Source organism: Argopecten irradians, chromosome 3, assembly GCF_041381155.1.
Source record: "Argopecten irradians isolate NY chromosome 3, Ai_NY, whole genome shotgun sequence".
Lineage (NCBI taxonomy): Eukaryota > Metazoa > Mollusca > Bivalvia > Pectinida > Pectinidae > Argopecten > Argopecten irradians.
In genome coordinates this window covers 7,327,444-7,340,994 of record NC_091136.1, presented here as the reverse complement: position 1 = coordinate 7,340,994, position 13,551 = coordinate 7,327,444, and the positions used below count along the sequence as shown (strand labels likewise).

At 33.8% G+C, this 13,551-nt stretch overlaps 1 protein-coding gene across 1 annotated transcript in view; it reads right to left on the bottom strand.

Moving 5' to 3' along the window:
- LOC138317449 (fibrocystin-L-like) overlaps positions 1-7,818 on the bottom strand; it is a 56,936-nt gene extending 49,118 nt beyond the window's left edge. Inside the window, exon 1 of the mRNA XM_069259123.1 lies at positions 7,707-7,818. The gene's annotated coding sequence lies outside the window, so the exon portion shown is untranslated. The remainder of the gene's footprint in view (positions 1-7,706) is intronic.
- Positions 7,819-13,551: the final 5,733 nt, after the last annotated feature.

Sequence of the window (13,551 nt, the reverse complement as noted above, 5' to 3'; positions counted from 1 at the left end):
TGAGTTGTAACCCGAATTCTAGAATTTCTTGGTTCGAATAGAACGGTATTTCGCTCATACCTACAGAAGTAGTACTGGCTGGTCTCAATACGTCAACACAATCATACAATACATGGGCGAAGAAGCGGGGAGGGGGAGGGGGGGGATTGCAGGGCAATGCCCCCCGTTGCCCAGGACGTGGGGCAAACATGTCTTTTTGCCCCCCCCCTCCCCCCACCATTTTCGCCCAGTGAAATGTTCAAAAAATGCACGTTTGAATGAAAAAAGGGTCCTCCTGTTCATTTTTGTAGTTTCTGTCTAAAAGAATTTTGAGATACAATATTGCAGCTCCCCGCAAACACCAAAATCTCGCGCCTTCGGCGCTCGCAAAATCATCAAAATTCTAAATCGTAATATTTTTCCAGGGGATCCAGCGGACCCCCCCAAAATCCCACGCTAATTTGCGTATTCATTAATTTCTTGTTAGCGACGCCACTTTTTATATAGAACTGATGTGTACAAGGATTATATGTAATGATATATGAAATAATCAAGTATCTCCTGTGGCGCGCGAGGGGGTGGTGGTGTTACGAAATATTGAGGACCTTTGCCCCCCCCCCCCCCCCCCCCACCCCCCTTTGGACCTTTGCCCCCCCCCCCCCATTACGTTTCATCTTCCTACGCCACTGAAATAGATGCAATCAATGGCACTAAAATTGAAAATTTCACGCTAATTCCATAATACAATTGACTTGCAGTCGCGGTTTTCTGCGAACTTCTTTCAAAATTGCGGGATATCATAGTTGTAGAATTGTAATAAAACATCGAAATATAATTAACTTACATAGCGATCTTATATTGGCAGATTCTATATCACATAGCACGATATGAGAGAAAACACAATGTTATTTCATGTATAGATATGAAGGATAATGATACTAGTCTTCTACCCCGGGATCACAAAAAGTTGTAAAACCCTCGGATAGAATGTCCCTAATATATCTTTATATCCAGATATGAAAGAGCCTTATATTATACTACACCGCAAATTATTAATTTATAATAACCAAATAATTTGATAATCTACAATATACCATCCAGCCCAACTAAAACTCCTGAGGATGAAACGACACGGAGTATCGAGAATGGGGACGGTGTGTTCTCCATTTGCACACTTTTTAGAGAACAAAGAAAAATGTTGGTATAGGAGAACGATGAAAGACCAATTATAGTCAGTTCCATAATATTTTTTACCTGTGTTTACCTGAGTGGGCAAACGGAGATATACAGCCATAGGTCAAGAAATAGGTCACAATGACTTACTTTGGTACCTGACAACCCGCTATAGTTTGGTCAAAAGTTTGGTCAAAAGTATATTTTTACAGTAAGAAAAACTTCATTTTTAACATTTATTAACATTTATCATAAAACATTCTCATGATACAGGATATGTTTGTTTTAATCCATAGCGCATTTAACATTTAATTGCCAGATTGGCAGACAGCCATAAAATAAAAAGAATACGGTGAGTTAATAAAGTCAATGAAATGGTTTTAAAAGGTTGTATACAGTTACACAAAATAAGTTGTTAAAATTACGACTCACTTTTTAAATGAAATTTTTACAAACCTTACAATGCAGGTGCACAAATTACCGGCATATGTTTTGTGATAAGATATAATACCCGGGAATCATTCACACAACGAGCCGAATTTACTTCACAATTAGATGGTAACATTTGGACATATTACAATTAAAAATGAATTCGTTGGTTGATTTTTCAAATATGAAATAAGTTGTTTACGTACTAAATTGAACAGTCATCGCGTGTTTTATATTAGACTTTTATAATTGTTATACAAAAATCATAATACCAGGGACCTAGACACATTATCTTTCTAAATTACACTCAGCCTGGTAGATCTAATCTTGTATCATGAGCACAATATACACACGATTGCGTACCTAAAAAGATATTATTGCACATTAATCGTTCTCCTGTAATGGCGATAATCTAGCTTGTCAAACATTTATGTTTTGGTTTTTTTACGTGGAAATTTTCAAATTTATTGTTTGCTTTATTTTATTTCAGATATTTAAGTTATTTATGTCTCTTTTTCCATATTAATATACTTCTTTGTCTACTTATTCAGCACTAACGTCCACATTATCACGCCACTGTTTTGGATGAGATGGGTCTGGTCGTCGTCAGTATGTATAACCGTGTTCTTAACCAGGAAATGCGTTTATGTTTTAATCTTAAACCTGCATAAGGACGTGGGCTATTTTAATGTGAATGAAAGCCGAAGAACCAAGAGAAAAACCAAAGGGCCACGGCAATCGCCATACACCAGCTTCGAACAAATTACAGTAATACGATGGAGAAAAAAATTCCTAATTCAACAATATCTATTAGTATTATGGCCGAATGATGTTTATCAAGCTTCATCAAAATAAAATACGAATTTGGTTTGTTCATGGGTCATTTCTGTGTACTGCTCTAATGACCACATAGAAGAGATTTATATATATATACACATATATATAAGAAATAAAATCAATAACGACTGACAAGTGAGCGTTTTCGTTAAATTTATCATATATATATATATATACAGTCACAACATTTTTCTCCCATACTTGACAAGGTTATTTCGAGGTTGCTAGGGAAAAGATAACTCTCGTGAAAGATATTGGCCGCCAACTCTCAAAAAACCTCGGGTTGACCAGCCAAAATCTTTCACTCGAGTTGAGATATCCCTGACTTGACAGACCCATGTAAGATTCTATAAATCTTAATACTCATATAATTAATTTTTTCTTTGTTTCTGGCTTTCTGATTGGCCTATTCATTTTTTTCATTCCCCGATGAAAAAAAAAAAAAAAAAAAATCAGAGAATGGCGCGGAGACCCAACGTTATCGTGACGTCACAATAGAAACATTGACGTTGCGTATCGATTTGGAAAAAATAATCCCTTGGAAAAAATCAATGGAATCGTACGTGTAAACGTTTTTCATTTTATAAAGTAGCATGGAAAATTAAAGTGAATAGTCGGGCAAAGAAAACCAGTCTAAATGCGTTCATTGGCCTTCCAAAAGTTCTCATATATTAATACGACGGTCAAGTTCTGCTTAGTTTCCCAGTTCTGGCCATTAAAGTAAAGAAAAGTTGAAAGCATTAAAAGCGAGGCTGCGTGGAAATGTAACCACGGACATAGTGAGCCGGGAGGACGTTTTAGAATTTCCATACTTTAAATTAATTTCTTCGTACGCAGACAGATTTTGACGAGAGATTTTGTTTTTCCATTTCATAAGAAATTATACTGGATACATTCACACCATTTTTACCGACTTTAGCCATCCTTGCCCGACTGTTCACTTTAATTATAAGCATTGAAGTCACTATTTTTTGATTTCATCGGGGTATGAAATAAATTTTGTTTGCAAACTTTTGTGAGAATCCGCTACGCGGATTCACACAGTTTGCAAACAAAATTTCTTTCATACCCCGATGAAATTACAAAATAGTGACTTCAATGCTAAAGTAAATTAAGGAAAATAAGCAATTGTTTTTGATAACATCAATGAACGCTTATTTCATAGATAACATACTGGAATCATACAAACGTAGAATAGCAATGGATTTTAGAGTCGATTGAAGTGTTCAGCCTCGAAATTAAATATGTAAGATAATAGGACAATAGGTTTCCGTGACATACTGTATTATTCACAAAGAATCTTAAAAAAGTATCGCTTTTATAATTGCAATTATTAATAACAGAACACAATATTCATAACTTAAACCGCAATTAGGCATTAACAATACATGTCAGCACACACTGGATGTACTTAGTTCAGGTCTAAATGAAAGATCATTTTATTATTTACAATTTAAATACAAGAACAAGGTCACGCTGGGAATGAAGGTTTTAACATTGTAAAACTATACACTGACGTAAGACTCATAGTCAGTGTATTTGAAATAGCTGTTCAGTTTCACTAGTTTTTAATACACTTTGTATCTCATTTAATCAAGGAAATCAATATCGTCTTTTGAAAACTTCAAAGCCTTAGAACACATTTGTTCAATTAAGTTTTACAAGTAATAGTTCTATTACGAGTATCAAATAATCGTTAAACAATATTTAGTGAAGTCACGACTTGCATATCTCGTTTCACAAAACATATATCATAGATAATATTGTAAGATATCATCTTTTTGTGATTTTCATTTGGGCTAGATCTTCGGTATTCCTTTTTGTGTAGTTTAATTAAGTAATACAAACTTTTGTGGCAGTGTCCTCTGATCAACTGGGCCGATTTCTACTGATGATCCAACATATGTAGATGTGTGTGATTGCTTATTATGATAGTTATATGGTAATCAAGGACGGACTCCCTTCCACCTCGACCCGAACTCTAACATAATACTTGTATCAGTATACTGCACATTATATCTGTATAGATAAATCAATTGATGATATCCCTATATCATATTAATTAGGGACAATTATTGCTTAACTATCTATGAATTATTACCTGTTTTCTTGGCTAACATTTTCCAAACGAATTTAATGCAGTCATATTTCTTTGAGTAATATTTTTGTGTGATATATTTCTACATCATGATATTTTTTAAAGACATCACCTTTTATTTTGATGATGATACATGTATCACGTAAGAATGAAATGGAATGAAGACCAGAATGACTCATATTAGATTGTCACACCTTCATCTTTTCACTTCCTCCTCGCTTACTCACACCATCGATATTTTGATTTAAATGGTCGAGTTTTCTTCATGTCATCATATCTACATATACATGTCCTATTTCTAGTTACAGCGGGTCCATACGTGATTGACCTCACGCATTAAGGTGCATTGATGCAATGTACACTACACGGGGTATAGTTAAGTCTTTGTAGATGATCACGTGCATATATACATATTACGTATAGCGGGTTTTTTTTCTCTGGTTCATTGAGTTCTTGACGCTGAATATGTACGTAAACAATGGGTATTCAATTACGACAATACCAACAAAATCTGCAAAAATCATGACCAAATAAACAAACGTGTATTAGATTTAAACATCCATGGAACAAATATTCAATTACTGACGATATTTGGGCTTTAAAAAATGCTGTCTGCATGCGCTGACAATAGGTTTGTGTATTTAGGCCAGGTGCGTAATGTCATAATGTAATTGCTGCACGAAGATGGATACAATCCAAAAGACTTGAGATAAACTGGGTCGAATTTTATATATCTGTAGAAAAACATTGTTCTATCAGCATAAAAGTATGAAAGACCTGTGGATGCATTGTTTTAATTAGTAATGTAATATTCAGAATTTAAAGCATAGTTCGCAGCTAAACGGAACTCGGAACCAAATCCGAGTTCCGTTTTACTTAAACGGAACTCGGAAATGGAAGTCGATCGAAAACTAAATTAAAGTAGATTTACCACTAGTAATCCATGAAAAAAGACAACAGGCAACATTTCTATTATGTCCGAAGCACATTCACTACTTTTATCTAAAATGATAGAAAAATTCCTCTATCGGAACTCGGAACTGGTCCGTTTTATTTAAACGGAAATAGTAGATATTTGAAAACGTATTTAAACTGACTCTATCATAAAATGTCGATCATGGCAAAACACAACAGACAATATTTGTAACATATTGAAATATTTAAAAAATAAAGTTTTACTTAAACGGAACTCGAAACTGGTTCCGTGTTCCGTTTAGCTTAAACGGAACTCGGAACTCGGAAACAGCTCACCATGTAAAAGTGACAAATATGCTCTATATTTATGATTTTACATTATTGCATTATTATCATTACCATTGACCCATATTAAACTATCACAGGGATATCTCGCTCGAATCTTACAGACGAAATATCAAAACACAAATGATAGTTGAGTAACATTTAACTACCGTAACAAGCAATTTAGAATTTTGTCGAATTTGTATAGCGCCAAACACTTGAATTGTTTGTGTTCTTATTCTAATAAATTTAGTTTAAAATTCAGTCTTCGTTCTTACGGCTAATGAATAATTTCTAATGGATTATTGATATTCTATTATGTAGTTTACCTTTTTCTTTGCATAGACAGTAAAAAACTGCAATTCAGACAGTTGTGCAATACTGCAGTTGATATAGATTTTTTTTTACTGATAAGTCAGCTAAAGTACCAAGCGAACAGAACCGAGTACTATGATTCACTGATACATTAAGATATCTGGTAAATCAATATCTTGTATCTCCGATTTCGTTCAGAAGAGATTGATGACAGTGAGGAGCATATGAACAGAGAAGCAACTTTGACAGCCAATTTTGATAAAACATGCAGCGTATGATAACGAACTATTTCCGTTTCTTTCTCATCCACCCCCGTTCCAGGTTCGATACCTACACTGTTTTGTATTGTCTTTCTTGAAAATGCAACGTGTATCTAGACTCTTTCATATTCTAATATATGTACATTATAAAAAAATCACCATTTCGATATTTGTCCTGCATCCAGCATTGGAAATGACAGAATACATCTACCACATACATATTTTTATGTATTTGTCGGAAAAGAGATGTGTTTTAGAATTCCTGTACCTGCGCAAAACATTGCTTGAACAGCGAGCAAATTTGCAATATTGTTCGCTTTTCATAATAAAAGTAATATACAAAAAATATCTTTAATGACTGTTGCAAGATAAAAGCATAGCTAGCAAAAGCTGTATTTTTGACAGGGGTCAAAAGAGAAAAAAATGGCGAGCTTTTCTTAACCATCGCCAAGATACAGCTTATAATTTAAGACGTTGATAATTTATTTTCTATATATTGATACATATATATCAATGTCAAAATCCTATTTAGAATTCATTGTGACCGACTTGGATGTAGAATGAAACACAAATTTATTCAACCTGGAGAATCTTGGTTATGTATATATACATGTATGATGGCAGAGCATACACTTACTATCTAATCAACGAAACCCATAAGAATTATTAAGATATTCAAAACATAAATACAAAAGAACGATTGTGTCTTGTCATTCGTGTTCCATCACTCTGTAAGGCACTAAACATTACAACGAAGACACATCTTCGCTTACACCGTAAATCAATGTCATGGAGTAAACAAGTTTTAGGTGAAATAATCAGTTGTATATCACATGCTATCGCGTCATATAACTAAAACGGCAAACAATAGAAATGTTCACAAATTATTTGAAATTGCCAATAAATTTTACTCAACAGATAAACACACCACAAGAACAGGATGTAAACTAATTTGGAAGATTACACTAGAAATAGTATTTACCTTGAATCAAAATCAGAATGTGCTTGCTTGCAGCTTCTTGCGAAACAGTGTATTGCGGAAAAAGACGCAAATTTAAAGTTTACACTATAGTTAGTTGGCCCTTTTAGCAGCATGCAATGGTGATAGAGTGTACAGAAAATAGGATTTGTTAAAGCCGAGAATTCATCCAACAAAAACTCAAAAACTAAAATGAAATAGGCATTTCGTTCATGTTAAAGACAATGCAGTGTTTTGTCCGACAGCAGGCAATCAAACGTATTACATCCAGATCTAATTTGAATTCATTTGATTGTAATAAACTCGTTTAAAGCCGAACGCTGTTGACTAAACTTTAAATGCCAATTTCAAATTAATTTATGTTAAAGATCATTTACCCGAACATCAGATTACTTACAAAAATGTCCGATTGATGCACGCCAATCACACTTTCAGTTCTTTTGGTGAAAAAACGTGCGTCATTTACCAGGTGTACAGAAGCATGTTGCACTCAGGTGTGTGAGCTACCAGCACACTGTACCCGTGTTCTATAGTAGACACAACCAATCAGAACACTTGATACAATAGACCCTACACCAATCAGCAGTAGCCTGTTATTACAAAACATGGCAACAGTTGGTAGTTTCCAATCCTCCTGTCATCATACACGTGGACGAATATTAGGATAATCAGCGATGCAAAACAGGGATAGGGTAATACACAGAGTTAACAGTTATGCTCATTGCAAGGTCAGGTACAAGTTTACAAGTATATACTATAGAGACAGTTTACAGGTAACAAACAGTCAACGAGGCATCTTATAAAGATATATATGTGTGTGTTTCAATGCACATTAGTTAGTTAAAATGTTAACTTATGCAATGAAAAATAAATGCAATAGAACAATCAGCTCTAGAAATCAACTGTGTTCAACGCGCATAACCCATTCATTCCACATCAACATTCTAATCGTTTCCAGCTTTTACCAGAACAGAAAGTTGAATTTTAACCTTGTTTTTGTATGAAACACGAAAACAAAAACAAATACGTGCAATACTGTATATAATATGTGCATGTATTTCCTTTTCAATGTAACTTTAAGCAGTGATCTTTCATCGATTGTGGACTGCGTTGAGAGAGAAATATCTCTCTATATCAAATTTGCACTGATTCACAGTCATGTGGAGGGTGATACATAGCATATCGACTCGATGTTTTTGTTTTAGCAAACACCGAGTTAATATTTCAATTGTGACGTCACCCAAAAATTGATACTGCGTTTGCGACGTCATAATATCCCGACGTTGAGTTCTTCGGGTAGATGTAGTCGAACCATTTGCTATATTATGTTGTTTGAAGCAAACATTTTAAAATAATTATCAATATAATTATAAAATATAATGAAAACATTATGGACCTTTGTCGGAGGTCATTATTTGACATTCTACCAGAGCGGTATTATATATTATCATATGACTGGTGCTTTTGCTGTATTTTGATTGGCCAATACGTTTCTCAGAAGTATTCATCAACTGCGATATCAACCCCGAAATCGGCGGCAAAAAACACGCGAGGTTACTGGACTCAGTCCAGATACCTCTCGCGAGTCCAGTAACCTGTGTCAAAAATAGATCGAGGAAAACTCCCTTGAGATGTAACGTCATAATCATTTTGACGTCGAGTCGTACCCAAATATAGCGTAACGGGAGTTTCCCTCATTCAATGACGTCGGGATAATCTGCTGTGACGTCATTATTAAAGTCGGCAACATAGATGGCGGAAGGCAGCAAGTTTACTGCTATCAACGGTGATCAACTGCAAACTTCAATTTATGGAAAACGTTCAAGAATGCCAGACGGCCTGTAGTTGTTACAATACCCCGGTTCTACCAGTCTATACCGTTAGCAAGACGCATTTGGAAATTTACCATATACTACATGTAAACAGAAAGTTTGCAGATATCGTCCTTTTATCACATGTATTCCTTACCCCTTATCACCGACGGGATAAATAAAAAACAACATATAGCGCTTGGACGGTAAGCGAAAAGATATAAACGAAAAGCTTCGCACTACTTTGAAAAAAAGGATATTGATAAACTGACTATTATGGCAAAACTATTGATAAATATTTTTAGATAAATTATGAGGCGTCGCTTCAAAAATAAAAATGGCGTCCAAAAGAGTGCTCATCTTGTTCGGGCAGTTATTTTGCACAGTCAAACATACACAATCACCAGTTGCTAGGGGAGGGGGTGTGTGTTACTACTAACATGTCTAGTGTCTCCTATTGTTATGCGTCACCACAAATACATGTATCCATCGAACACAAGTGAAGTTGTTCCATCTATCTATGGCGATGGATCTAAGCGTAGATTATATAATTTCATGGCTCCCAAGGATGTAAGATCGTCAAGTCAGACGACAATCTCAAGCACATGGAGCTACTTGAACACCGGTGTTTTGACAACTTCAGCAAACTCCTGTGTGTAAGTGTGCGTCAGCTTCGCGTCTGCACAATAACGGTCACCGAGTTCACACATGGAAATGTGATCGAGTACAAATATATTATGTTATTACGCTTTATATTAACTTTTAGCAAAATTGAATATCTATTTAAAGGTCTCATCTTATTAAATAAAATTATCTCTGAAATTTACTTTGTTTGTCATGTTTATTTTACACTAAAATATTGAACTTTTTGGTCGTCGCGGATGAATAATTCTATCTTACATGAAGAGTCATCATTCGCTGTTCAATTGAGTAACTCCTCTCACTTTTGACCGACTTCTATTGAATAATTACGTCACTTTCAAATGATGATTTTATGGCATAAAATAAAAATAAAAAGTCGTGTAAGTGTAAATATAGGGATTGGATTTCGCTTTTATGTTAACCATGCTTGCAATTGTATGGAGTAATTCCTCTAAGAATATAACGTGCCCCATATGAATATATTTTTAGAGGAATTGCTCCATACAAGCATGGTCAACATAAAAGCGAAATCCAATCCCTATGTGTTAGACAGTGTTACTAGTGTTGTTGAAGCGTCTTTCTTGGCTCATTTACATCAGATATATTTTAGGAAAGTACATTGCATAATTACGTGAGTTTTATTTTTAGTGATATGCAATCAAGCAAAATGGTATAAAACACATCCTGTACCACCCTATATACTTAAAACCAGAAATATTTAGATATAAATACCATTATATTATGTTGTTTGTAGGTTGGTAGCCATGGAAAGTAATGAACAGGATGTTGTGTTTCAGGGTTTTCCAATTACGTAAACTGAGTCAAAGAAATATGTAAATTATGAGATTTAGCACGATATCTGTCTATACTATACTGGTCATTGTTATTGTTGACTGCATTTAAAAGTAATTTTAAAGTATCCGGTTGAATGTTCAAAATGTACAACAGTTTCTTTTACTACATAGCCATGGCGTGAAAAAGGTGTTCTGGGAATTTCTAACATGTTTTCAAAAATTATAAATGCAAACATTTAGATACTGTATAATTGTTAGTAGATTAAATTGGAAATTTCGAAACTTTTTGCTTATTTTGAAGATAGATAGCTCGATTAAAGGCCCACTACCTTTTAAAATCAAAACAAAAAGTTTCTTTAAAACATTATTAACAGAAGGAAATATATATATATTGCCTAAGATGCCTAAAATGCTGAAAATCAAAGCAAATATGACAGGTTAAATCCCTGGAAATAGCTTTAAGAATGTAGTCTCATGGTAAGGGAGACAGATCATGATTTTTTCATACAGACGCTTGAGTTATGACAGTGCCCCAAGCTCTTCAAGCATTTGAATGACCGCGATTTGATTAAAAACCCCTTTTCTGAAGTTTGAATTTATGAATAAATTATTTTATTATTTTTAAAAATAACAACACAAATAATCCTATCAGTCTTAAATTGCAATTTTATGGTAAATATATATTGATTAAACATTGTTAATTATTTTAAAACTAAAACTATTGACATCTAGGCTATATTGTAACAGAAAATTCTGTAGTGAATGTATAAAAAGTATATATTATAGGGGAGATAACTCTATTGTGAATCCCATCTTTTTCAATGAAAAATGAAGGTTTTTTGGTCTTTTTTACCTAATTTCCTCCAAAAATGATCACTAGAAATTAATTATGACGAGAAGTAAAGCATTTTTTTTAAAAAAGGACTGATATATATCACGTCAATTAAACAATATATATATCGTAGAACATTTTGTTAATTAATTTCATTTACTGGGCGGATTTAGTACAGACTAATGCTGTTTTTTCATGTGCAGAATCTACTCAAAAATGGCAAATTTGAATATTTATTTAGAAAAAATAGATGGTTCAATTTCTTCGAAACTTTGACAGAAGATGCATAACAACATATTTACTTCATAAATCAAATATGAAAAATATTGAACGACAGGAAAATATTGGGGGATGTGAGACTACCACCTTAACTACGATTATTTTTTCACTAAAAGCAGCAGAGAATCACTTTACCACCAGCTGACAGCAATAAATATATAAATAAATAAAAAATAAATACACACACTCACGCACATGTACACCACCTCAAGCACACACCCACATACCTACCTACCTACCTCTTAAAACAAAAGTCCACTGCACATAGTACATGTTACAGGCTACACATGTGACATACTTATTCAAATATTCATTTACTAGCGTATATTGTCACACATTAGAATTTAGGAAACAGTATAAACAGTTACAACTGTTTTTTGTTTAGAATTTAAAAAAAATACAAACAAACAAAATAAAACAAAACAAAACAGAACTCATTTTAACTGCTCTCTCAATTGTATTTTTGTTAATTCTGAGTCTGAAAGTCAATTGTTATGCTTAATGTCATTTCTGAACTTCCATATTGTCCACTTCATGATACAAATGAAAGTGTTTATTAATAGGCATAAAGCAAGGCTACCTTTACTAGGACTATATAAAAAGAATATTGTACATCCAGTCAATAAATTTAAGTTAATTTAATTTCAGCGATATTGTGACAGTCACGCAGGTATCCCATTAAATACTGCAGTAAATGTACATGTTTATAATTCATTTTAAGGGATAACTAGATGAGGCTAGTTCTGTCACATAACCACGAAGCAAAACATGACAGAAATGTATTGTTTTACATTCCTTATGAAACAAGTAACAAGAAATATTGACAAATTTCACGACAGTGTTAAGTATTTTGAATAATACCGTTTAAACTCCTAATCATTTATCAATATGAATAAGCATGTATAACATGTATGCTGTATCCATACCCGATAAAAAGTCATGTACGTTACTCAAATGCAATACATAACCACTAGGAGTTAGTGAAATTATATTTAGACAAGAACATGCAGCTTATAACGTAGACACACTACTGTAAGAGCGATTTGATTAGTTCTAGGCCAGGGTTCGGCATACAAGCCGTTCGACTACAATGTGTAATGGCGGACAGCAAGCTAATTTGAATATTTTACATACATTTCACTAATACAGTGGGCTTTTCCGGTATTTAAAAGTTAACTAATCTAATTTCCATTAGAACTGGCTTGTTTCCGATATTATGCAAATTCTAATGAAATCTTAGACTGAATTGTCCCTTTACGTTTCATCGATTAAACATATCATTCTTTTTCAATTAGTGATCTTTAACCTGGTTCTAATTATCAGCTTACATGTTTATACATTTATTAACTCAACATCATTGTAACTCTTGTGTTTGATCTGTGAGTTTAGTTACAAGTGTACATATAACAATCCCGTTAAACCATTAACTACCCATGGCCTATGAAATATTGAAGAGCTCTATAAGTACATTGTACATGTATGTTACTGCTTATGACTTTGGTAATTGTACATTATGAAATAACGAGCAAGTCAACACACGCCTGAATGCATGTCCCACTTGACAGTAATAAATATTTTAAGTCAATAACCCTGGACGAGATTATTGCACAAGATAATTGGTCTCTTCAAAAAATGTTAAAAGTCATATTAACAGAAAATTGCTGCACGTGTTCCGGTTGATACATAAAGTATGTAGGTTGCAGTGCATTTCGACATTGCCAATCTGGATTTTCATTCAAATGGTAACATCGAAGTTGTCACAGGAAAACTTACGCTTTACTCTTACGGTTTCGAGTATCGTATTTGAAGTGATTATCGGCTATAATAGTGAGATAACAGTACAACAACAAATCAATGTAAATAAGAGTCTAATGATTTGTATGC